This window comes from Pithys albifrons, chromosome 2, assembly GCF_047495875.1.
Source record: "Pithys albifrons albifrons isolate INPA30051 chromosome 2, PitAlb_v1, whole genome shotgun sequence".
Taxonomy (NCBI): domain Eukaryota; kingdom Metazoa; phylum Chordata; class Aves; order Passeriformes; family Thamnophilidae; genus Pithys; species Pithys albifrons.
In genome coordinates, this window is record NC_092459.1 from 18,787,017 (window position 1) to 18,813,522 (window position 26,506).

At 39.5% G+C, this 26,506-nt stretch overlaps 1 protein-coding gene across 5 annotated transcripts in view; it reads left to right on the forward strand.

Annotated features, from left to right (window-relative positions):
* Positions 1–26,506, forward strand: part of DLGAP2 (DLG associated protein 2) — a 459,639-nt gene that overhangs the window by 185,614 nt on the left and 247,519 nt on the right. The gene's annotated exons all lie outside the window — the stretch shown is intronic.

The following is a 26,506-nucleotide window of genomic DNA, read 5'->3' on the forward strand; positions in this document are numbered from 1 at the left end:
TTAGAATAAGCCTCTTGCTAAGAGCTACAGGAGACCTGTAGGGATAAAAGGCCCCTGCAATACACATGCCCTGCTTAGTGTCTCCAGTAACTATAAATGTTGGTAATTATTCAAAGGATAAGCAGAATGTTACAAGAAATTGTAGTGTGCTTTCTCGTTTGATTCAAACATTGTTTCAGTGGTACTAAATTTTTCTACTTGGGCATCTTTTTTTCAGTTTGAGGTCATTGCCCTAACGGGTATCAGAAAGAACAGAGAATGTATGGTATGAAGAGAATTCCTATGAAAATCTGTGTGCTGATTACAGATTTTTTTTCTCAGAATATGCCATGGTGCAGTTACCCCATGAGAGGTTTACATGAAACATCATGATATACATGAGCGCATTGGGAGTATGACAACTCTTTCCATCTTACATCCTGGTTAGACCACTGTAAATGTGTTGGGTTGGTTGTTGGTCTTTTTTTTCCTCTCTGGTTTATAGCTTTCTGAAAGGGAACTGCCTTTTAAGGTATAATAATCTCTGGAGGGATCTACCAACTCAGGAAGTCAAATGATTGACACTCAGTCTCAAGGCATCACTTACTAAAACAACCCAGAAAAGAGGTACATCCTTTTCCTGAAATGCCATTGCCATTGCTGGTTGCTTTCTGATCACTGTTAACACCTAGATTCTATTCAGCCACTTCTTCCCTAGCCATATATTCCTCTTTTTGTATTAGTGCACATGATTGCTCCTTTTTAATATCAGTACTTTTCCTGGTCTCTGTAGAATTTTATTCTCTCAATTTTGAACACACTGAACTTTGTCAAGATCATTTTGAATTCTGATGCTGTCTAGCAAAATGCTTTTTATCCCTGGAGTGATATGAATGCAGTTCCTCCAAAATCGTAAATCATTGTTGAAAATACATTATAGTCCCAGATTTGGGCCAGCACTGAGGAATTCCTCCAAGTTTAGTAACTCAAGCTTTGATGACTGACAAATTATAATGGCAGGATTGTTTGGGGTTTTTTCCCCAAAGTTGTATTTTTCTGTTGTAGTAGTTATACTCAGGTTATAATTATCAAGATTATTTATTAAATTTGCAGCAGTATCACTAACCATATTAAAGACTTCTTATATTTGCTGGTGGCAGGCAATTTCATCTGCTTTACTAAGCTTGGTAAATTCTTACTTGCTGCTTATAGATTTTATAGCTTGCTTTTTTGATATTTTGCAATATTTTTACTTTCAAACTTAGATGAATATGTTTCTAATTTCCTCAGACCACCTTTATCCGAATAGATAGAGGAGGTGTGTTTTCTATTGTCTTACTTCCTCCTTGTGTACTTGAAGGTGATCCCTCTGTTGAGACTGCCTTGGCTAGTTAGAAAAGTTCTCTAGTGTGATTAATTCTCTAAGGCCTTATATGTTTGCCTTTTCTACATTGTGATAGTTTTGGCCTTAGTTTTAGTTAAGCCTAGATTAGGCCTTAATTTTAGTAGGCCCAGATAGTGTTATGTAGCTTAGAGGGGACAAGCATCACCTGACTTAAGCAACCAAAGAGATATTTCATATCATCTGACATCAAAACAGGTATAAAAGCAAGTGAGGGAGGTGCCTCTGCCTCTTCTGGTCATGGAAGTGGCAGGACACTGCTGTCCTCTGCTGAGTTAGGCCCAGCATACCTCACCGCTATGTTATCCACAGGGAAGTAAATGTTTATTCTTAGTTTTCTCTCTGCTTGGCTCTGTCCCTCAGGAGGTTGAGCTCCCTTGGATGATTTTGTAGCTGGAATAGTGGGATATGTGTTTGGAGGGCTTCAGTTTTCTGTTGGGTGGGGAGGTGAAAGAATTATTTGTTATATATAAATTTGTATAGGTGTGTGTTATATTGTAGTTTACTTTTAATTTTCCCTTTTTTCTGTTAATATGTAACCCAGTTTCTGCTTCAAGTTTGTTTCCAGTTTTTCTCCCTTTTCTTGGTGAGGGAGCTTTGGTCTATACTTGGCATTTTGCCAAGGTTTTAAACCAAAACATAGATATTCTTCAGCTTTTCTTATCTTTTGCTGCACTACTCTTTGAAATGCATTTTGTTTGGTACCTGATTATAATTAATTCTTCCATGTATGAAAACTGAAGCAAAGTGTTAACACTTTAGCCGTCTCTTTGTATCACTGATATTTATATCTTCTGTCCAATTAAATAGTGGTCTCTTCCTTTCTTTTGTCTTCCCATGACTGCTTAATGTGTTTATAGACTTTCTTCTCATTGCTTTTTGATCTCTAGGTAACTGACAGACATTTTACACCCCAGCCTTTTGATTTTTATCCATATGGGGCATGTAAGCTATCCATTATGATTTATTATTAATTATGTGCTTTTGTTGCCACTTATGATTCTTTTTCTATTTTCTGGTCATTAAGAAAAGCTACTGATGCAGTTAGAATGGTGTCTTCGTATTTTTCCTACCTACACTTGAAATTGTGTTTGCTTTTGTGTATCCAATGTAGTTTCCCTCAGTAGGAAGTAGCTCTCATGTGGTCATTTATCCTTTAGATTATCTTACTGAGAGATCTTAATGTAGTTTGGGTTTTTTCCCCCTCTTTTAGTCTGCTTTTTAACTCACAACAAAAGACTTCAAATCGTTTTTTTTCATATAGTTAACCTCCTCATTTCACAATGACCCCCATTAGCTCTATGCTGCCAAGCTGATTCCACTATAAAAACAAACCTACAACAGCTCCTCCCCACTACCTTTTTAAACCTTCGAAATTTACAGAACTTTTGCAGTAAAGATTTGATTAATTATGTGTCCTAAAAAGAGATTTAAAAAATCCCCAAAGCCCTGCCTGTTCCTTGGCAATGACTGTTTTCTCTTGCAAGATACAGCTTGAGACTTTCAATAACTTACTAGGTCTACCTAAATTTCAGAATAAGTCTTCTAGATAAGATATGCAATTCAACACCTTCTTGCCTATTCTCATTAAAAAGCATTTTCACTGTGTCTCTGTGATATCTATGATGTGTAGAGATGCTTTTATGTTTTTTTTTTTTACTAGCACTGGCATTTATTAATTCATATTTGGCTTTTACCAGAAGATTGAGATAAAATTCTATTGTTGTCACTATTTCCTGTATGGATTTGCTGCAATGTCTGATTTCTAGATTTGTATTTAAAAAGTAAATTTGTGATTTGAAAGCAGAGTGGGCTTATTGCAATGACTAACCCTTATTCTACTGTAGTAGCAAAACCTCATTCAGCTACTCATACCGCAGCTAAAATCTCTTTTCTGCTTCCCATCAGGTACTAATCACTTATCTCTGTGGAGATTCTTGAAATTCTATTTCTCTTGGGACTGAGATGGATTTTGCTTGGCTGTTGGGATTTTACCAGGGCAATGTGTCATTGTTCCTACATTTTAGGCTTAATAAGCATGTACAGTTAGTTTGCCTGTGTATAAATCTTCCCCTTTTCTGGCATGTGTGTAGATCCTGAGCTATTGCACATCTGGCAAGGTAATGACATGAGGAACTGCAGAGTGCTACAGATAGCCAAATGGGAGCAAGGTACATGTAGATGACCTGCCCTGTTCTTTCAGTGACATTTGTAAGATGGCCACGTGAGAGACAGGACACCACAGATAATAAAGGGAACCAACAGTTGAACAGAGGACCAAGGCAGAAGTACTGGGACAACTGTATCAGAGTCAGCAAGTAAAGGTATAAAGACAGCAAAACCAGAGTCAATGAGGAAAGAGAAAATAGAGTGGGTGGTTTATTTGGGAGGGACTGAGGGTGCTAAATGAGAATGGCTTGAGGAGAGAGGGGAAAGGGAGTAGAAGGTGAAGCAAGTCATTGCTTGGAGATGTTTGGGGGTACCTGTTGAGCAGCTTGTTCATGCCCAGTGAAGTCTGTGGCAGGACAGCATACCTCTTGCTTCTGGGTCTGTGATGGAGTCTGACTGGCTTCAGCGCCTGGGGGAACCAGGATGCTTTCCCTAAAACCAGTGAGGGAACTCCCACAAGAATGAACTAAACTTCTCAACAAAACTCGAATAAACTCACTAATCTCAAGATTTGTAGTTTTTGTAACTACAGCTAGGCAGGTAGGGAAGGGAAAGAGACACTAATTTGATCACATTGACTGGAGCCTTGACAGAAGTCTTTCAAAGTCAGCTGCATAAGCAATAGGTGTGTGCCCGTGGGCCAGTCAGTGCACAGTACTGGCACGGAGCCAGGCAGCAGGTGTTAAAAAGCCTTGGGAGAAAGACTGGAATGTGTTTAGGGAAATATAAGTAAAAAAGGAAAGGAAGGAAACTGGAATTACTCCATGAGGGACTGCATGCACAGGGGGAACCTGGTATATAGTAAAAGGTATGTAAGGAGTCAGGAGATAATTGAAAATAAAACAAACAACAACAGCAAAACTCCAAACAACCAACAAAAAGCCTAAAAGAAAAATGCTTTTGTAGACCCTGCTTATGAAACAATGTATTTCAAATCCCCATGGATTTTCTTTGGCATATTTTTGTGTGAAGAAGTATTATTTATTTAGCTTCCTTTTTCCGCAGTGAATCATCCTAATCTTTCAGGAACGTAGTCATCACAAACTTTAGACTTTATCTGTGATAAAAATACCGCTTTCCTCCTTGCTTTTCTTTCAAACTTTATCTGGAAATTATTTCTATTGTTCTGACTCTGCACTGATAAAATAACACCCTTATTCTCACAGAACTAACATCATCTGCAAATTACCTCCTTTGTTCTGATGTCTTTTCCATATAATGTTCACTGACTTCACTTATGACAGGCAATCTTTTTGTCATTCATTTGGGTAAAGAATGTAGTATGTGTATATCACAGCTCTAGAGCTGTTATTGTGCAGATCCCAGCTGAAACTTTATACTGTCCTCTAGTGTGCTGTGTTCACAAAAATAAAAACAATTAGCTAAATAAAATTTTCTGGTCTAATCAAACATGTTTGACTTAAAATTCAAAGCATCTTATAAATGTAGATAATTTGGTTAAAATTCAGAGGCTTCTTATCATGGCAAACTCAGTTTTTGTCTTCATGATTACTTGCTGCCATAAGCTGAAGAACTAGTGACTCCACCTAATCAGACAAATAAGGATGTAGGAGCCAGAGGTTTTGACACTGCTTTGGTTATGAGTGATACCTCTGGCCCAACTCTCTTACCTGCTGGCCTTGGTAGCCTTTTCACATGCATCTCTTACCTCTTGTGATCCCAGTTACTGCAAAAGCCTGTTTGTTTTCAATTTATGTGTCACTCAGTTCAGAAAGACTAGAATTTGAAGACTGAAAAAGTCCAAAACCTAAATGTTCCATCCAAAAATCTTGGTGCAGTAAGGGATATTAAACTGACTTCAAATTGTTCTCTTAGCCCTTAAAAATACATTCCCTACTCATACAGTGCAGTAGCTGTTTTTCTCTTAACCCTTTAAAGAGTTCTTTATCTGTCTCTTAACAACAATCAGCATGGATGAATCACTAATAATGTTCCAAATAACTGTAAGTATTCAAGTAATTCTCCTTGTTTTCTTTTCAATTTGATAGAGCAAATTCTGCTGTTACAAGTAAGAATCGCTGACATTAGTGAAGCAGAAAAATAAAACCTAGGACATAGTTTATCTTAAATAAAGTTGCTTTTTTAGTGTTTGATTTTACACGGTAATTTTTTTTTACCTTTTTCTTTGCTATCTCTGAGTGTGCTACAGTTAAGCATAACAGTTCCATATACCATTTCCTTTTTGATGTACAAAAATTGATTTGATATCATTACAGATGCAGATTCTCCCATATATATTAACATCTCATTTTTGACTGTTAACTTCCTATGATACATGGTAAAAGCTATGAGAAAAATTAGGTGTTATATTAGGAATCAAATACCTGAATATTCGTGTCAACCTTTATGAGAAAATGTCAGTACATGTTTACATAGAACACTTGTACCACATATAGGACATTACATTTCTTTGTAGACTATATATGCAAAAAAACCCCTTAGAAATTATTTGTAACATATTGATTAAACTTATTATGAATGCTTTTTTTAATACTTCTTTGTCCTTGTAACCAAAATTACTAAGATCAGAATTAAAATTATTTAAGCTGGCATTCTGTATAGCAGGAAAAAAAAAATCTCAGTTTTAACTGTGGTTTGTGAGACATATGCTGGAATCCTCTGAGGAATGTTCACTTCCCAGTAACATGAAGTGCCATTTGCTATCTTGGTGGGGATTGCCAGATATTCAATGTCAGGCCTGTCACTGGTTCATTTCTACATTTTGGACCTTAAGGTTATGTCATATGGGGGAGGAATGAAAGTGAGAGAATGGCAGAAAAGTGCACTTTCAGGAAAGAAAATCTATTTCTCTAGAGACACTGGTGTATTTTAAATTGCAGCTGTTAAAAGCACTTGTCTGACGTGATAGGTTTAGTGTGATCTCTCACATCAAAGAAAGCTGGTGGTACTGCATCATCTGCAACTCAAGAGAGGCAGTGGTGTCTGCTGTCATAGACATGCCCTCCAAGCTTGGGCATCTCGACTGCTTTGTGTAGCTCCTTGCCACTCTTTGCCACCTCTATAAATACATCTGCAACAAAAGGAGTGCTGACAAGTGACAAAGGATGAAGAAAAGGCTGAAGCACTTAACACTTTCTTTGCCTCAGTCTTTAAGAGCAAGGCCAGTTGTTCTCTGGGTACCAGCTTCCTGAGCTGGAAGACAGGGACAGGGAGCAGAATAAAGCCCCCATATTCCAAAGGGAAATGGTTGAAGGCCTGCTACACCACCTAGACACACACAGGTCTATGAGACTGAATGGGATCCACCCAAGGGTCCTGAAGGAGCTGGCAGAAGAGCTTGTGAAACCACTTTCAATTGTTTATCAGCAGCCCTGGCTAACTGGGGAGGTCCCAGTTGAGTAAGTTTGCAAATGTGACAACTGTCCATAAGAAGGGTCAGAAGGAGAATGTGGGAAACTACAGGGTTGTCAGTCTGACTTGAGTGTTTGGGAGTGTCATGGAGTAGATCATCTTGTGACTGGCCTTTAGTAAAGCCTTTGACACCATTTGCCACATTATTCTCTTAGAGAAACTGGCTGCTCGTGTATTGGACAGGTGAACTGTTCACTAGGCAAAAAAACAAACAAAAAACCCCAAAAAACCAAAAAATGGATAAATGTCTGAACCCAGAAAGTTGTGGTGAGTGGAGCTATATCCAGCAGGAGGATGGTCATAAGGGTATTCCCCATGACCCAGTATTAGGGTCAGTCCTGTATAATGTGTTTATTACTGATCTGGGCAATGGGATCAAGTACACTCTGTCAGTTTTCAGATCACACCAAGGCGGGCAGTAGTTGATCTGGTGGAGAGTAGGAAAGTTCTGCAGAGGGATCTGGACTTGCTGGATGAACGTGCAGCAGCCAACTGTATGAGGTTCAACAAAGCAAAGTGATGGGTCTTGCCTATGGTCACAACAATTCCATATAGTGCTACAGGCTTGGGGAAGAGTGGCTGGAAAGCTGCCTGGTGGATGTGCTGGTGGATAGCTGAACATGAGCCAGGGGTGTGCCAGGGTGGGCAAGAAGGCCAGTGGTATCCTGGCCTATATCAGTAACAGCAAGGCCAGTAGAGCCAGGACAGAGATTGTCCCTCTTTACATGGAAGTGTGGGACTGCACCTGGAATCCTATATTCAGTCTTGGGCCCCTCACTACTGGAAAGACATTGAAGCACTGGAGCATGTCCAGAGAAGGGCAATGAAGCTGGTCAGGGGTCTGGAGCACAAGTCTGATGAGGAGTGGCTGAAAGAAAATGGCCTCAAATTGCATTAGGGGAGGTTTAAATTAGATAGTAGGAAAAATTTCTATAGCTAAAGGGTCATTGAGCAGTGGAACAGGATGCCCAGAGAAGAAGTGGTGGAGTCGCCATCTCTGGAGATACTTAAAAAATGTGTATATGTGGCACTTAGGAACATGGTTAGGGCCTTAGGAAAGTTAGGTTAACTTTTGGAATTCACAATCTTAAAGATCATTTCCAACATAAATGATTCTAGGATATCTGTGATGGAAGGCAAGGGTAGCTTTGTTAAAATCATTTCTATATGGAAGCTCCAAACACAGCATATGTGTACTGGCAAATACTGTGTTGGACCTTAGAATGAGGGCAAATTGTGTAGTCCTGGGTTAGCAGTTTGTGCTGGTTTAAAGGTGAACCAGCAGGGGAAATGAACTCACCACCAGAGAGATTATAAGTCAGAGCTAATATTTAATAATAATATTACAATAAATACACGGACACAAAAGGGAAATTGCTTTCAACTCACGAAAACTCGGCAGTATAACCCAGTGTCCTGGGGCACAAATCCAAAGGGGTTTGTTTGCCCTTGCGCTGAGACCCCTGTGGCTCCCCCAAGTCCAGAGCAAAAGGAAGTGAAAAACCTGTTGGTGCAGATGAGGGCGGTAGTCTGGTTGAGAGTAGCAGTCGTAGTCTGGTCGAGAGTGGTGATCTCCTCCTGTCGAGGTCCTGCTGCTCCTCTGGATCCAACGAGAAGTTCCTGAGGTCTTCTTACCCACCACTTACGTACCCTCAGGGAGCACCCATTCCCTCCCTCTGTGCGGGCACTCACACAATGGGTGATTAACTCTGGGAGCCAGGGGGTATTGTTGAACTGTTGATGGCCCATTAGCAGCCACACCCCCTCAGGCTGGGTGTGAAGGTGATAATGGCTCCCTGGGCAGCTGCTGTTAATGGCCCATTGTCCTTGGGGAATGAATAGAGGGGGTAGAATACACAGCTTTGATCACCCCACACACAGTGTTAACTGGTCCCTCCTGCTGAACTAGGACACAGTTGGACTTGATAATCTGAGATGTCTTTTCCAGTGTACATGATTCTATCATTCTGTGATTGTGTGTGCACAGTGCAAGCACTGGGCAGAGGAAATTTGCCTTTCCTATGCTGTCATCTCTAAATATTTGAACAACTACTTTCTTACTCTAGATAGCATGAAGAGTGAATGGAAGACCATTACCTGAATATTTACTTCAGATAAGGGGAAAGCAAGGAGGTTATATTAAATTTGAAATATTTTGCTTGGAGGGATATTTTGTCCAGTATTGCTCTGGTAACTAGCAGGAATCTGAGGTAGGGACTATGAAACTTACACAATAGCACCTATCCATTTTTCTACAAGCCTAATAAAATTTAATGACCATTCTGTATGCCATTTTAACAAAACTAGAATATCATGATTCCTGTTTTATAAAAACCTTCTTTATTCCCCAGTTACTGAAATCTCATATATTAATATGGTCTCAGATGATTTGTAGCAGTGTGATTTTAGATTTTATAATGACAAATTAAACAAATAATTTTTCTAAGAATACTTTCACAGAAGGATGTGATTTTCCACCAAATACGATTGTGAAGCTAATTTTCTGGAACCTGCCCTCCCAACCAGCTTACCTAAAGCATATGCTGCTAGACAGCACATCAACTTCCTTGGTGCCCCTTCAGAAATGCAAAAATGGCGCTAAAGACAGAGGCAAAGTAGGTGGAGTTGAGACCTAGCCTTTATTCAAGCATCTAGAAGCCCTTATGTATCTTTAATAATGAACATTAATGTAATTGTCAATCATTATTATTTTGCTTCTCTGGGCAAAATTAAGTGTCCAAATCATTTATTTCTTATGCCTCTACTGTGGTTTTCACCTTATTTAGACTATAAATTTAGAATCTAGTAACCACCACTGATAACAGGAAGCTAAGGAAGGAATTTTGCTTTCCAGTATTCCCCCTAAGACGTTGTCATGCTTTACCTAGTTCACATACACGTTTTCAGTGAAGTATCACTTACTGAAAGATTTTAATTTTTTTTAGTACTCTATGAAAATGTGCATTAGGGCATTCTGACCCATACACATGAGCATAACATTTGTATCCCCCAATGGCCACTTGTTCACGTTCAGAAGAATCACAGTCCTTTCTCTAACTACTTATTGAACAGTAAACTGTCAACATTAAAAAATAAAAATGCTTGATGGTACCCACTGGAGACAAAACAGTGGAAGCACTTATGAAAACCTTTGAGCACAAAGCATTGTTTTATGATTAGATTTCAAATGCACCAGAGTTTTGTAAAACATACCTAACTCTTCACACACAGAGCTCTTTTCTCCAGCTTACACAAGAAAGGAAAATGTAGCCACTTTTTAATGTGAACTTTTGTATTAAGCCAGACTGACTGGCTGCTGTTTTGTGAGGGAAAGAGTGGCTGTGTGGAATGACTAGCAGAAAAGTAGCCAACACTTATCTGGACTAAGGGCCAAAGAGGGAGACATAGCAGGTTGCAGCAGCCTTTTGCAGGTTTTTTTATTTTTTTTTTTTATTAAAGCAGCACAAGTCCATTTCTTGCTTCTTATTTTCTACCTGAGGAAATTTTTTACATAAGTAACAGAACAAGGTTGCAACAGAAACAGTAATAAAAATATCACTAATATTTAGGAACCTTTTGTTGGATGGTAAAAACCTGAATTTGCTTTAATAATAAGTAACACTGCAGGTTTAGTATGCCTGTGACAGATACCTTTGCTGAACATTGATTTTTGTGCATGTTTTTTACATATTTGTGGAGTGGGAAAAGGAGTTCCCTCCAAATAAAAAAAAAAAACTACCAGATTTTGAATTTGCTGACCATTACACAATGAAAAGGAATGATTTCTGTACCAGTCTGGATTGACCATATTTCAGAGTTGTGCTGTGCTGGAATGTTTTCTTTATAATAGACACTGAACTGTACCAACGGGTGTTGTTTGCGTATCCATCCTCCTTTTATGGAACAAGTTTCCTAAATGGGCCTTTTTTTCCATAGCATACATGTTCTTATCATAGAATGGTTTGGGTTGGAAGGGGCCTTAAAGATCAGCTAGTTCCAACCTCCCTGCCATGAATAGGGACAACTTCCACTAGACAAAGTTGCTCAAAGCCCCACCAACTGAACACTTCAAGGGATGGGGCATCCATAGCTTCTCTGGCCAACCTGTTTCAATGCCTCACCACCCTCATAATAAAGAAATTCTTCCTAGTATTTAATCTAAACCTACCCTCTTTCAAGGGTAGATTTTTCAAGTAGTATCTTCTCCAGGCTGAACAATCTGAGCTCTTTCAGCCTTTCTTAATAGGAGAGGTGCTCCAGACCTCTGATCATCTTTGTAGCCCTCCTCTTGACTTGCTCCAAAGGTCCTGTCTTTCCTATGCTGTGGGCCCCAGAGCTGGATGCAGTACTTCAGGTAGGGTCTCATGAGAGTGCAGTAGAGGAAGAGTCACCTCCCCTGACATGCTGTCCACAATTCTTTGGATGCAGCACAGGGTACAGTTGACTTTTGGGGTTGCAAGTGGACATTGTGGTCATGTTGAGCTTCTTGTCCACCCAGGTGCTCAAGTGCCTCTCCTCATTGCTAGTCTCAATCCATTCTCTATGCCACATGTATCTGTGCTTTGGACTGCCCTGACCCAGGTGCAAGACCTTGCACTTGACCTTGTTGAGCTTCACAAGGTTTATGTGTGCCACCTCTCAAGTCTATGAAAGGCCCTCTGGATGACATGCCTTCCTTCCAGGTTGTGATTGCACCACACAGATTGGTGTCATCAGCAAAATTAATAGATTTCACAGGTGAGTCTGAGTTGGAAGTGACCCACACAGATCATTGAGTCCAACTCTTAAGTGAGTGGCCCACACAAGGACTGAACTTGTGACCCTGGTGTTAGCACAATACTCTAACCAACTGAGCTAATCTCAGGGTCCAAGCTTGCTGAGGGTATGCTCAATTCCACTGTCCACCCCCTAGCAAAGATATTAAATAACACCAGTCCCAATACCAACCCCTGAAGAACGTCACCTTCCCTGGGTTACACTTGGACATCAAGCCTTTGACTGCAATTCTTTGAATGTGACCATCCAGCCAATTCCCTGTCTATCAGGTGGTCCATGTATTGAATACATGTCTCTTCAGTTTAGAGATAAGGAAGTCATGTGGGACAGTGTCATACGCTTTGCACAAGATCAGTTAGATGGCATCAGTAACTCTTCTATCCACCAGTGCTGCAACACCATCAGGCCCATGAATGCATCTCATCAGGTCCCATGGACTTGTGCACCTTTGGGTTCCTTACATGGTTTCGAACCTCATCTTCTCCTACAGTGGGCAGTTCTTCATTCTCTCAGTCCCTGCTTTTACCTTCTGTTACTTGGATGATGTGGCTGGTGCACTTGCTGGTGAAGACTAAGGCAAAAAAGTTATTGAGTCCCTCAGACTTCTCTATTTCCTGAGTAACCACATCTCCCAAAACCTTCCTGAGAAGACCCACATTTTTCCATAGTCTTCCTTTTATCACCGTAGTACCTATGGAAACTTTTCTTCTTGCCATTGACATTTGTTCCAGGCTACCTGTCCTTGCTGCCACCCTCTGTAGGCTTCATGTTTGTGTTTGTTCATGAGTTTCTTGTTCACCCATATAGGCCTCAGTGTTTTTGTCTGACCTCCTCTTTGTTGGGATGCATCCCTATTGACCTTGAAGGAGGTAATCAATTATTAAGCAGTTTTTTTGGCCCCTATTCCCTCCGCTGCTTTATGTTGTGGTACTCTACCAAGCAGATCACTGAGGAGGACAAAGTCTGCTGTCCTGAAGTCCACAGTGGTGAACTTGCTTTTCACCCTCCTCACTGCCCTAAGGATCTTGAAATCAACCATGTCATGATCCTTGTATCCAAGGCTGCCCTTGAGCTTTGCATTCCCTACCAGCCCCTTCTTGCTGGTGACAAGAAGTTCCAGCATAGCACCTCTCCTCACTGGCTTCTCTATCACTTGTCAAAGGATGTTATAATGTGCACATTCCAGGAACCTCCAGGTTTTCTTGTGCCCTGCTGTGTTGTCCCTCCAGGTATCAGTGGTTTGAAGTACTCCATGAAGACCTGGGCTTGTGAATATGAGTCTGCTCCCAGACGTATAGAAGGCCTCATCTCCTTGGTCTTCCTTGTTGCATGGGTTGTAGCAGATCACCACCATAATGTCACCTGTCTATGCCATCCCTTTAATCCTGACCCAAAATTCTTGATTGGCTCCTCATGCATTCCCACGTGGAGCCCCATGCATTCCAACTGGTCAATGACATAGCGTGACACTCCCCTCCTTTGCTCCCTTAACTGTCCTTCCTAAAAAGCCTATATCCTTTCATTGCAACAGTCCAATCATGGAATCCATCCCACCACATCACCACATGATGATGCTAATAAGATCAGAGACCTGCAGGTGCACATGTATCGCGAACTGCTCTTTTTTATTCCACATGGTGTGTGCATTTGTGTAGAGGCACTTTAGCTGGGCCCTAGAAGAAGTCAACTTACTGCCTGAAATGCTGAAAAATGTTTTCTCAGGAACTATGAACTACCACTGGTTAGAAATTATGATTTTTTAAACTAACCTACCTTGTAAGTGGTAGTAAGTACATAGGATGTCAGTGAATTAGAATGTTACTTTAAAAGTAGTCTTAATTTTTACAGTAAATATGTTATTTATTGCCAAAATAAAATGGCAATGTGATTCTATGGGAACTATATGAACCTAGAGGCATCCTGCAGGATGGTCTCAGAGTGACTATAGTCTCAGAGGCAGTTTCATTCCTATTGCTCCAGTGAAGTACTAATGAGGTGACTGACATAAACAGAAGCAAAAGTACCACTTTACTCAGTACAGGTAAATTTATGGTTGTATTGTTATATGAAGATAAGGCTGCATGTTTTCCTCCTACTGGGTAGAAAAAAGGAAGCAGGTAAAAGAACAAGAAAGAAATATTTTTCATACAAAAATTTGCAGTAAAGATCTTATTTTTTTCTTTTGGATATGGATTGAAAGTACTCCAAAGGACAGTCAAGCTCTGGGGAAATGATCTAAGAACAGTAATTTAGAGATTCTCCATTCAGTTAAAAAATGTACCATGATTTTCAATATTGGTTGAAAAGTACTTTGAGATCATTAATTCTCTGCAAGCTTAAGGGACAATAACCAAAGAAAATATTTATGTGTTCTATTCTAAGATCAAGCTGCAATTAGTACCTGGTATATGTCAGCCATTATGTTAAAATTCTTCTGCTCAGAATACTGGCTTCGATGACTTGTTTTAATTTACTAGTTCAAAATTGGGTTTATGTTGAACATTTCAATGCCACATTGTGTTTGGAAAGCAACCAAGTTTTTTGATTAATTCTAGAACTAATGAAACTATCTTATAGATTCATGACCGATGTTCCTATGGTGCAGGGTCCTGGTCCTGTCTCCTCTTGTTCCTTATAAATAACCTTCCTCCCACCCCAAGTAATATCTTTAATTCCTCTGCAACATCTGCAAAGCCTCCCTATTCACACTATGCTTGGCTCTCTCCCATGTCCCCTAAATCCCAGCTGCTGAGGAAGCAGCAGCTTGTATAATAGCTGATTTCAACATAATGTCTGTGCTGATTGAGAGATCAAATAAATCTGATAGTTGCTGAGCTTGTATGGCTGCCTTTCCAATGGGGGTCTTATGCTGGGTATTTGTTTTGTCTTTCCAGATACCAATATTCTCAGATCTCTTAGCAACTCATCTTCTAGGTTTCAAGCTCCCTGTTGAAATGCAGGACAATGAGCAAAGGTGGTGGGAATAGTGCATAGAAGAGGAAGAGAACTGCCAAATGGATGGACAATTCAGTCACACATATTTAATCTCCTTATTAAAACACAAATTAAAAGAAGAATGAAGTGGGAGCAAGGGAGCAGCTTGCATGTGTGGGTCCCTGTCCACAAATAAAATCCAAATTAATGACACTGACACTGTTCTAGAACCTCCCCAGTAATTCTGAATTTTCTCTAAAGTAGCCTCATTCCTCTCAATCCATCTAAAGCTACCCACCATACACCCTTCTCTGATTCTTCAAGTGACATCCCCTACCCACGACCCATAGTCACATATCTCCTCTTTTGCAGTGACTCTACTCCCTCTAAGCCCTGCCCCCCTCTTTGGTCCTAGTTTCTACTCCAGACTTCTAGCTCAGCCCAGAAACTACAAGTCTTCTGGTCCCAACCCCTTCCACCTCCACTTCTGCTGTGGGACATACCTGAGCTCAGTGCTTCATACACATCTATCTCTTTTCTCAGCCAGATCCAAGTACTCTGATTTACACTGCCTTGTTGCACACTCCCATGCCTGCCAGAGCCAGGTGGAGTATTCTAGATGGTTTTTAATAAATACCTTGAACACTAATAATAGCACTTTACTTTGTGGAGTATCTATCTATTAATGTAACCTGCTATCATCTTTGCCTTCTTTTCCAACAGCTGTGAAATTGATGGTTTTAATTATTTTTCATAATTTCTCTCTTGATTAGCTTCCTAGATGAGATTTCCATTTAGTACATATTCTCTAAGTTGGTGTTTGGTTTCCCTGCTAATTATCCCACATTTTTCTTGTGTTAAGCTGCATTTGCCATCTGCTCATCTAGTCACAAAAAATAATGGAAAACCTTTAGAATCCGGTTGCATTCTCCTAAATTGCTGCCTCTGTCTCCAGTTGTATTATTACCCACAGATTGGAAGATCTTGGGCCAAATAATTGATTAAAAAAAAATGAAATTCCTTTGATTTTGGCTGAGCCATGTTGATACATACCAAGATCCTGATTTTCACTTCTCACTATTGTGTATTTTAAGTTCCCCATCTTTCAAAAAATAAACATCTGAGTCACACATCTCTCAATTTTCATATACAGTGTTGATGCTGCATATCCCACAATTAGACCATGCTCCTACTGTGAATGAGTATTTCATTTAGATACACTGTACTTGTACTCTCTCCAGGGAATTCACATGAAGCTAGGAGCACTTCCAAAGAGCTTCAATGTTTCAATAAACATGAATTGAGCAGTCATTTGTGGCTATGCTTATGTGAATGTCTGCAGATGTTTGCAATATCAATGCTTACAGCATTAAAAAAATCTCAAACCAACAACACTTGAGTTCTCATATGTATCTTTTATTCTTTCTCTGGATCTATTGATCCCCCTCCCCCTTTTCTCAGTTTGTATATACCATTTTACTGCAGGTACTTGTTAGAGCCTTGCATTGGATTCTGTGATACTCATTACTTCCTGATACTTGTTACCTTACTTGGTAAAAAATACATTCTTTTTGTTAGTTTTGTCAGTTCCTATCTGTATATTTGTGTCTCTTTTCCTAGACTCTACATAGGAAAATTTCTTTCTTTTATGATAAACTCTTATTTCCAAATTAGCTGAATTGGATTTTTGGAGCTATTAAGCTATTACAGTAAGGAGACCTACATGGTAGAAAAAATGTTTCACATGGACATAACCCTTGTAAGTTGTTAGTTTGAGCCATTTGACTAAAATCATAGAATTGATTGGGTTGGAAAAGACCTCCGAGATCATCCAGTTCAACCCTTTCCAACTCCAGTCCATTTACCAGATCATGGAACTCAGGGCCATGTCCAATCTCAGTTTAAAAACTTCCAGGGACGGTAAATCCACCACCACTCTGGGCAGCCCATTCCAATGCCTGATTACTCTTTCTGTAAAGAATTTTTTTCTGATATCCAACTTCAATTTCCCCTGGCAGAGCTTGAGTCCGTGCCCCCTTGTCCTATTGCTGACTGACTGGGAGAAGAGACCAGCCCCTACCTGGCTATAACTTCCCTTCAGGTAGTTCTAGACAGTGCTGAGGTCACCTCAGAGCCTCCTCTTCTCCAGGCTAAACAACCCCAGCTCCCTCAGCCTCTCCCCATAGGGCTTGTGCTCCAGTCCCTTCACCAGCCTTGATGCTCTTCTCTGGACTCGCTCCAGCACCTCAATATCCTTTCTGAACTGAGGGGCCCAGAACTGAACACAGTACTCAAGGTGTTGCCTCACCAACGCAGAGTACAGGGGAAGGATCACTTCCCTGGTCCTGCTGGCCATGCTATTTTTGATACAGACCAGGATCCCATTGGCCTTCTTGGCCACCTGGGCACACTGTTGGCTCATTTGAGCTTCCTGTCAATTAGTACCCCCAGGTCCCTTTCTGCCTGGCTGCTCTCCAGCCACTCTGTGCCCAGCCTGTAGTGCTTCATGGGGTTGTTGTGACCAAAGTGCAGGACCTGACACTTGGCCTTATTGAACTTCATCCCATTGGAATCAGCCCATCTCTCAAGTCTATCCAGATCCCTCTGCAGAGCCCTCCTGCCTTCCAGCAGATCAACGCTCCCTCCTAACTTGGTGTCATCAGCAAATTTGCTGATGATGGTCTCAATCCCCTCATCTAAATCATAAGTAAAGATGTTAAACAGGACTGGACCCAACACAGACCCCTGGGGAACACCACTGGTGACCGGCCGCCAGCTGGATGCAGCTCCATTCACCAGCACTCTCTGGGCCCGGCTCTCCACCCAGCTCCTAATCCAGAAGAGGTTACACTTGTCCAGGGCATGGGCTACCAGCTTTTCCAGGCGTATGTTATGGGAGACAGTGTCAAAGGCCTTGCTAAAGTCTAGACAGACCACATCCACAGCCTTCCCCTCATCCACCAAGTGGGTCACCTGATCGTAAAAAGAGATCAGGTTGGTCAGACAGGACCTGCCCCTCCTAAACCCATGCTGGCTGGGTCTAATCCCTTGTCCATCCTGAAGGTGCTGTGTGATTACACTCAGGATGAACTGCTCCATAACCCTGCCAGGCACGGAGGTCAGGCTGACAGGCCTGTAGTTGCCAGGGTCCTGCTTGCAGCCCTTTTTGTGGATTGGGGTGACATTCGCCAACCTCCAATCGTCTGGGACCTCCCCAGAGAGCCAGGACTGTTGGAAGATGATGGAGAGTGGTTTGGCAAGCTCTTCTGCCAGCTCCCTCATCACCCTGGAATGGATCCCGTCTGATCCCATAGACATGTTAGGATCCAGCTGGCTCAGTAAGTCAGTAACTATATCCTCTTGAAATACAGGGGGGCTATTCAGCTCCCTGTCTCTGTGTACCAGCTCCAGAGGCCAGTTGTCTTGAGGGCCACCTGTCTTACTGGTGAAAACTGAGGCAAAGTTGGTGTTAAGTACCTCAGCCTTCTCCTTATCTTTGTTAACTATATTTCCTTCCAAGTCCAACAGAGAATGGAGGTTTTCCTTGCCCCTTCTTTTGTTATTAATGTATTTATAGAAGCACTTTTTGTTATCCCTAACAGAATTGGCCAAATTAAGTTCAGATTGCACTTTTCTTTCCCTGATTTTTTTTTCTGCATGACCTAGCTATCATAATAACATGGCAATGACATAAAGCCACAGTGTACAGGTGTATTGCAACATTTGATCTTGTGCACCAGCAGTGATAATATTCTTTTGAAAGGCCTTTATAAAAGCAGAGTTTGGCTTCTAGTTTAGCTGGAAGAGCAAGCTGAAGAACAGTTTCAAAAACACTTGAATTTCCTCAGGGCTACCAGTTTGTGTTTCTTAATTATTTTTTCAATAGTAAGTAGCCATTAATCTCAATTTTTCTGCTTAACTAAAAGAAATATCAGTTGAATGGTAATTCTAAGCATGGCATTCAATGCCTGTAACATGAGGCAATGCTAGCTTGCAGATTTACCTGAGGCTTTGTTTGAGATGTTATTTCTTCTCCCCCTTCAAATGTAATTTAACTTTTTCATGATTATTTGTCTTTTATAATTTTATTTATTTATTCATGCTGCAACTTATGATTGGATTGCCATAATAAAAAAAAAAACAAAAAAAACCAAACCACCAACCAAACAATAAAAACCACCAACCAAAAACATATGTATAGCAATCTCTCTTAACTGATAGAAAGTAGGATAGAGAGGCTGGAATAGATATCCTTAACTTTCCTTTATTGTGTAAGTATTGAAGGATCTCATAATCTGGGCCAATTTCAAAGCAGGCACATTTTGGAAAAATGTATAAAAGAGTACTTTGTTCTGCTGAAATCAGTGTCAGTATTTAGGTGTTCACTTTTGTAGGTTTTGATTCCCATCTAATTATGTGAAAGCCTGTAATTTCCCATCCAGAATTTTATTTTATTGTTGTGAACAATCATTTGATTAATTATTTATTTTAATGCTATGTAACCAGATGGAACCAAAATTACATCCCTAGTGAAAATCTTGTGTGCCTTCAGAACATGGAAAAAATTAAAAAATATGTTTATAAAAGTTTTATGAATATTCTCAAAGGACTTATATTCTTTTGGGTAGTTTACATATTAGATGCATTTTTGTTGGATTACAATGGAAATCATGAGGCTAGGCTAGAGAACTTATGCTGTAAAGCCTTGTGTAAGGCAAAGTGTTTATAAATCTAACAGATAGTTTTATGTCACCCTGAGTTATTAATGAAAAATTATATGTATTTGGAAAATTGTTTATGTTTAGGCTCCATCTTAGCCAATGTTATGGTTTATGGCTTTTCAACCACAACTCAGATACAATAGTTTTTGAAGTCATACAGCAATTATTTAATTATATCCTCCAATAACTAAAACATTTTAAATAAGAAAATTTAGATAAATGGTGCTAAAAAATCAGCTATGATAAATCATGTTGTTCTTTCTTTTTCTAAGGATGAAGTATTAAATCAGACAGACAGCTCATTTCACACCTGTGTACCTGTTTTCTGCTGATTAGTAATTCACTGGTGTTTCTGTGATGAAGAGAATTTAGCATTATAAACTAGTCATTTATGACATTTATTTATGATTAACTTATTATTTATCATTTGACTGTTGAAAATGGATCATAACTTTTTTATTACTTGTCTCCTGCAAGCAATTCAGTATTATCTCCTTGTTAATCATAATCTCCTTGGTGTTAAATTTTCAGGAATTTGCCCCTTAGTTACATCTTGCAGTGGAGGCCATTAAAGTCGTGGAAGTCACACCATGTGTGTATTTAGAATTTCTACATTCCTGGCCAGTCCTGCACATAACCTTACTTATGTCACTGTTTAGGGATCAGTCAGCAGTGTTTAGTATCAAAAAGAAAAGGCTGCATTAACAAGAGACTTGTTATGATTGAAGTGATTTTTTACCTTTAAATATTGTGTCAGAAAAACAAACCAAAGGTGGCAGTTTCTTGGCATAGACTTTGAACATTGGTTTATAAAGAGAAACTACTGAATTAATTTGTGATTTTTCATTTTTGTATGTAAACTTGCTTCCAGTACCTTGTTAGAAAGTAAAGAACAGTGCTTATTATTTCAAAATCAAAAGAGACAGTTTCAGTAGAAATTCTAATGAATTTGGAAGGGGGAAAAAAAGGTAGTTCTAAAGAATAGGGGGAAACTGATATTGTGCAAAACTTAGTTGACTAATCTGCAAAATTATGGGCATTTAATATGGACCAGTGTGTTTTCTGGACCTGTCCTTTTTTGCTTTCTCAAAAGTGATGTGTAATTATTCAACTCCATCTTAATTTTGACAGAAAAAAAAGTTTATTTTCCAAAAGGCAATAACATTTGGGTGGAGCTATTAACATTATCCTGTCCTTAGGCTAGATTGGTCCATAGAAGTTTACTCCAATGATGATAATGCCACTGATTTGTACTTAATTAGCTGAGTGTGTTATACTCAGTATATATTATAGTCAGTATATATTATATTGCTTTAATCTTGAGAATTTTATGAAGGTTTTAATATCTTAATAACAATATCTAAAGTACTTGCCAGGCTTGTGCTGAGCTTCTAATGTTGGTGATGTTGTAAAAAACAGACAAAACAATCTGTCCTAGTGCATCAGGTAGAACCAGTTTATCACTGTGTGGGGGAGACCAAAGCTGTGTATTCTACCCCCTCTAGTCATTTCCCAAGAACAATGGACCATTTGCAGCAGCTGCCCAGGGCACACCAGACTCAGGCTGTGAACTGGGTATGAAAGACATCTGTGAGATAAGAGCTGTGATAACTCCCCTCCAGGGAGTTGTTAGCACCTCCATACCCACCCTGAGGTGTCATGTCTGCTAATGGGCCATCAGCAATTCCAAAATACCCCATGACTCACAGAGTCAGATGACCCATTGTGTAACTCCCCGGGGAGGTATAGGATGCTCCCACCAGGATCTGAGGTTACATAATCTGGGGGTTTGAAGACCTCAGGGAACCACTTGTTGGATCCAGAGGAGGAGCAGAACCTCAATAGGAAGAGACCACCACTTTCAAGCAGACTGCACCAACAGGTTTCTTGCTTCCTTTTACTTTGGACTTAGGGGAGCCACGTGGGATTTGTACCCCAGGGTGCTGGATCATACTTCTGGGGTTTGTGGCTTAAAACCATTTTCTCTTTGTGACATTACATTTATTGTAATATTGTTATTAAATTGTAGCTCTGACTTATATTCTCTTTTGTGTTGAGCTTGTTTCTCCTGCCGGTTTACATTTAAACCAGCACACCATCCCATATGATTTTTTGGGGTGTTGGCACTTTGGGTTCCCTGAAGTTTCTAATCAACATACAGAGAAGTATGATTTTTAGCAGTTACAACTATGGCATAGAGCATGTTAAAAATTTGTATATGACCTTTCAATGGTTGTGCTCGGTACATAGACTTGTAGTACTGCAGATCTGGACTTCCTTGTAGCTAGCTATTAAAGAAATCACCAGACCATTACAAAAGCATAAAGGAAGTGAAGGTCAAATCACTGGCAGTGAAAGCTAGCTTGCTGCAGTAATATAAAAGGTGATGCTGGCTGGAAGAGGCACACATTGTTGTGTATATGATGCACTGAAGAAAGCAAAGGGATTCATACAGTTGAAAAGAAATAGTGATTTTTAAATCTGCTGTTAGAACTTTGCTTTTGACTATTAAAAGTTGAATTAATGAGAGTTTCTGCAAAAAGATCAGACTTTTTTTCAGTCACAGAATTCCATATCTTTAGCTTGATTAATTTTTTTTTTCCACTCTCAACTCCTTTATTGCAATTCTACAACTTTTTGTCAACAGGTTTATCTACAGTTCTGATTAGTGTTCATTTAGTTGCAATTGGAATTTTGGCTTCCTTTTGTTTATGAATGTAGATAAGGAAATATTCACTGTGAAAAACCATGCATAAAAAGTTTCCAGATGTGCTCAGTTTCCCACTTTGTTCCAGCCCAAGGGCTTTGTGCAGGTGAGATGAGTACTTCACCTGAAAAAGTTACAACGAAGCTTGAAGCTGAAGTTAATGGTTGTTTTACAAAAAATAGCAAACAGGTTTTTTTCCTGTTTAGGTCACTAGAAAGTTTTTATTACCCCAAATAAGTCTTTAATTTCTATTGTAAAAGCTAAAATCAAGCCCCCATTTTGAGTTTAAGTCTAAGTCCTGAGATGAAAGTGTTTCAAATCATCACAGCAGACTTTCTTTTTTTCCCCTGAGAATGTTCAAGATGGGGGAGGGGCAGAGGGGGGAAAGGATATTTTCTGTAAATTCACTTTTAAATTTCTCCAGATTAGTTTTACTAATACTTATTTGTTTGGCAGAAAATGCTATATAACATAAACAGATTTTGGTTTAGGTTCTTCAAATCAGATTTAGTGTTTCACACTAAATTTGTATTTCTTGTGTATTTGCTACTCTCTTCTGCAGGCAGCATTTTTGATGGACAGCAGAGACTATATGAAAAATCTGGTCCAGAGATATGCAGATATATTTAGAAATGTCATCAGAACTGAAAGACTGGTCAAGACAGAAATCTTTACAGAGGATAGCTCAATGCTCTAATAAACAAACCTTGTTTAACCCAGCCTCTGTTTAAGAAGAAACCCATAGTGGATTCTTTCTCAGGACAGTGGAAAATTACAACCAATCAGACTTTGAGTCTCTAGCTGTTGGTAGATGCTTCCTGGCACATCAGAGTTTGCTGCTGTAACCTCCTCAAGTAGTCATTTAGCACGTGAGGTCACTGCATATTTGGGACTGGACCAGGTCAAAGCTTTAGTTGTATGTCACAGCCATTTTGTGTTTGAATGCACTGTCATTAGGACCTCAGAAGCATATCTGCAGCAATGAAAGCTGATTACACACTGGACTCCATCAGTACAGCTGGTAGGTTAAACTGAGTGATTATTCCCCTCTTTTTGGCACTTCAGATGCTGCAGCTGGAGTAGGGCCCAGTTCTAGCCCTTACCTCCACCCCAGTATAAGAAAGACAAAGACAAATTACAGTACGTCCAGAGAGGATGGTCACCAAGATGAGCAGCATACTGAAGCATATGAACCCCAAGGAGACACTGAAGAGACCTGAATTTGTTCAGCCTAAAGAAGTGCTAGCTAAGAGGAGAACAGAGTTAATTGTTGTCTTCATCTGCTTAATGGGTCATTACAGCCAGCTGAAGACAGAATTTTAATGGACATGCTCAGTGTAAGGAGAGGGAACAGACAGATATTGCATCAAGGGAAGTTTCAATTAGATGTGAGGTACAAACTCTTTGTGGTGTAGGTGGTCAAACACTGGAACAGTTGCCAAGAGTAACTTAATTCTCTTTTCTGGTGGATTTTCAAAGATTGAGTGGGCAATGCTTTGAGAAACTTAAGATAACTTTGAAGTTGTCAGTGCTCTACATTAAGGGATAAACTCTAAAGACCTTAGGATGTCTCTTCCAGTCTGTACTGTTCTAAGTTGATATATATTACTGACTGTACGAAGGACATAATTCAAAAACCTCACCCAGATATGGATACATCCCCTTCCAATGGTTATATACTTTTTTGTACACCCTTTTTATTTCAAATTACCTCTTTCAATTTGTTCTTAAAGTCAGCTCCCACTCTATTTAGATGTTCTTGAAATCTGATTCCTATATGAAAGCAAAAAAGGAGAAAGAGTGAAATCAATTTAACCTTCAGTGTACCAGAGTATCAGAATATGTGCTCTTCCCTCTGTTGTCCTATCCTGTGTTTTTGTCATCTTTCTATTTGATTTTTTGTTATACCATGCTCAGCTTGGATTTGTACCATTTATTTGTTCTTATGAGACTTTTAGATTATTGGTGAAATCCTTAAAATAAGCAAAATGAAAGAGAGAGGGGAAAAAACCACAGGAAGTAGAGGAATGGGGGTAGATAGCCTGTGTAGTTTTGCATTAGCATGCTCTTGAGATTTGACCCTGAGCTGAACCCCAATGACACTTGCATTGGCTTCAGAAGGTTTTTGGAGCAAGCAAGGTGTAGACTGTCTCCAGTTTTGTATTTCACAGGAATAGGCTGTCTCTCACACAATTTTTGATCAACTTTACCCTTCCTGGTATTTTCCATAAAGGTGCTACAATGTAATTCAAAAATGGCAAACTTCTTAAACCTTGTCTGTGAGGAATAAGACTCACTTTAACCTTCAATGTCAAATACTAGAAAATGAGGAAAAAGGAGGAGAAAGTCATACGGATTTGCTCTTTATAAACCCATCTTCTGGTCTTTTTTGGACTCATTTGGGATATTTGAACTCTCCACTGGGAGACTGGGCATTTGAAATGCATATCAGAAGTGTGCTAAAGAACATCCTTTTTATCACTGTGCTTATGACTACTCCTTTGAAAAGAAAGCATTTGTGTTCAGATCACCAAGAGAAACATTACCTCCTTTTTTTATTTCTTGAGTGGCTAATATTTTGCTTTTTATTGCTTCAGTTATTTTTGTTTTCATATGAAAACATTTGATTGTTTGGTCTTGTAATTTTTTTCCTGAAATCTCCTATGCCTTGGATAATGCATGCGTAATGTGTAAACTCCATATGGAGAAGGATCTGATGTGCAAGTATTATGAATAGATTCTGGCATTGCTTTGAGCTTGAACCTTATATTTTTATCTGGGGAAAATAATGGGCTCTTAATGGTTGCTTTATGCATTTGCTTGGATGTCAGTTCCTTTGCTCAAAAGGATACAAACTTTGCTACCAGGTTGGTTGATTTTCTTCTGCTTTAGGCTCATTCTATTTTAATAATGGCTATTCTGTATTCTATTTTTATTTAAAGTTCTTTCAGTATCTGCCCTTCTCAGGACTACTCACTTCCCCTGCTCTGTCTTTCCCAATATAGCCCACCTAGTCTCTCGCAGGCAGCTGGGGTTTTGTTTTGTGTTGTATTTTTCCTATTCTCGAAAATTTTATTAGCTATTTGTTTTCCCTAACCCCAAGGCCTGATCCTGGGCAGTAAAAGGCCCTTTGTTATAAATATCACAGTCAAAAGGAAGTATTCAGGAAAACTGAAATTGCAAACGCAAAGGGAATCTCATCTCGAGAGTGGTCATAATAGTAAATGATCAACAGTGAGAGGCAGGCAAGCAACTAGGCTCTTACACTGGGCAAGAGGTGCTTGTAGAAATAGTTTCAAAGGGAGAAATACATTTATTGGCTTTATCCACAGCAGCTCTAAACAATTGTTGTTGTTACATTTTTAAGTATGTTCTGCATGATGAACTGAGTGTTATTTTATACTATTGTTCATAAGAAGAAAACAGGTTTCAAGATGGACAGATATGTGTATATATGCACACACAAATGTAAATACGTGGTTTTCTTTTGATGGAAATTATTTTTATTTCCTTTATGACTGTTCATGGAAGTGGACCCAAACAATACCTGAGTCCAAAAATAGTTGCTTTATCTTCCTATTGTGCTACTTGTCAGCACTCAAAATACTCTAAGCAATACAGTGTTTTGATGTAGTGCCATTTTGATTACTTTTCCCACTTCATAGTTTCAAAGAGGAAATTGTAGAAGCACCTAGAATGGTTTGTAGATTTCACTTGGCTTGCACAAATTGCATGTAGGGCTCTTACTGCAAAGATGGACCAACAAAGTATCCTTGACTTACTTCATTCTTAGGATGGTGACTGCTCCAGGTACCCCAGTCAAATTTCTGTCCAAAAGGATGAGATGATATCTCATTTGAACCAAGAAAATAGTGCTGCCCTAAACTAGGCCAATGCATTCTTAAAGATATAAGAGATTGTACAAGGATAAATATTCTGCTCTACCAGGCAGTTGAAGGGTTCAGGTCATGTACTGCATTCATAGGGGAGCTCTTATAACTTTAGAATGTGGCTAAGTTGGAGAACAACAAAGATGAGGTGAGCACTACAACCACATAACTGTGAGGAAAAACTGAAGACTTAAAACAGGAAAAAGAAAAAAAAAGACTTCAGAAAATGAATATTTCAGTTAGATATTATAATTTTTTCCTAAGTGCATTAAAAATTTTATTCTCCATCTGCATATGGAGGGTTTTATTCTGTTGATGGAGGTTTTAGAGAATATTTCATAAAAAAGTCTGTAGGGTAAAATGGGCTTTCTGGAAGAAAAGGATGGTTGGTTTTTATAGGTGTCTCTCAATGCCTTACCTACATGGGTGACTGAGTAGGGAGCAAGAGACCTCCAAAGGATTTGCTCTGGCATCAGGGTGGAACAAACAATATGACTGGGAGTGGACAATGTTGGTGGACATGATAAAGTCTTGC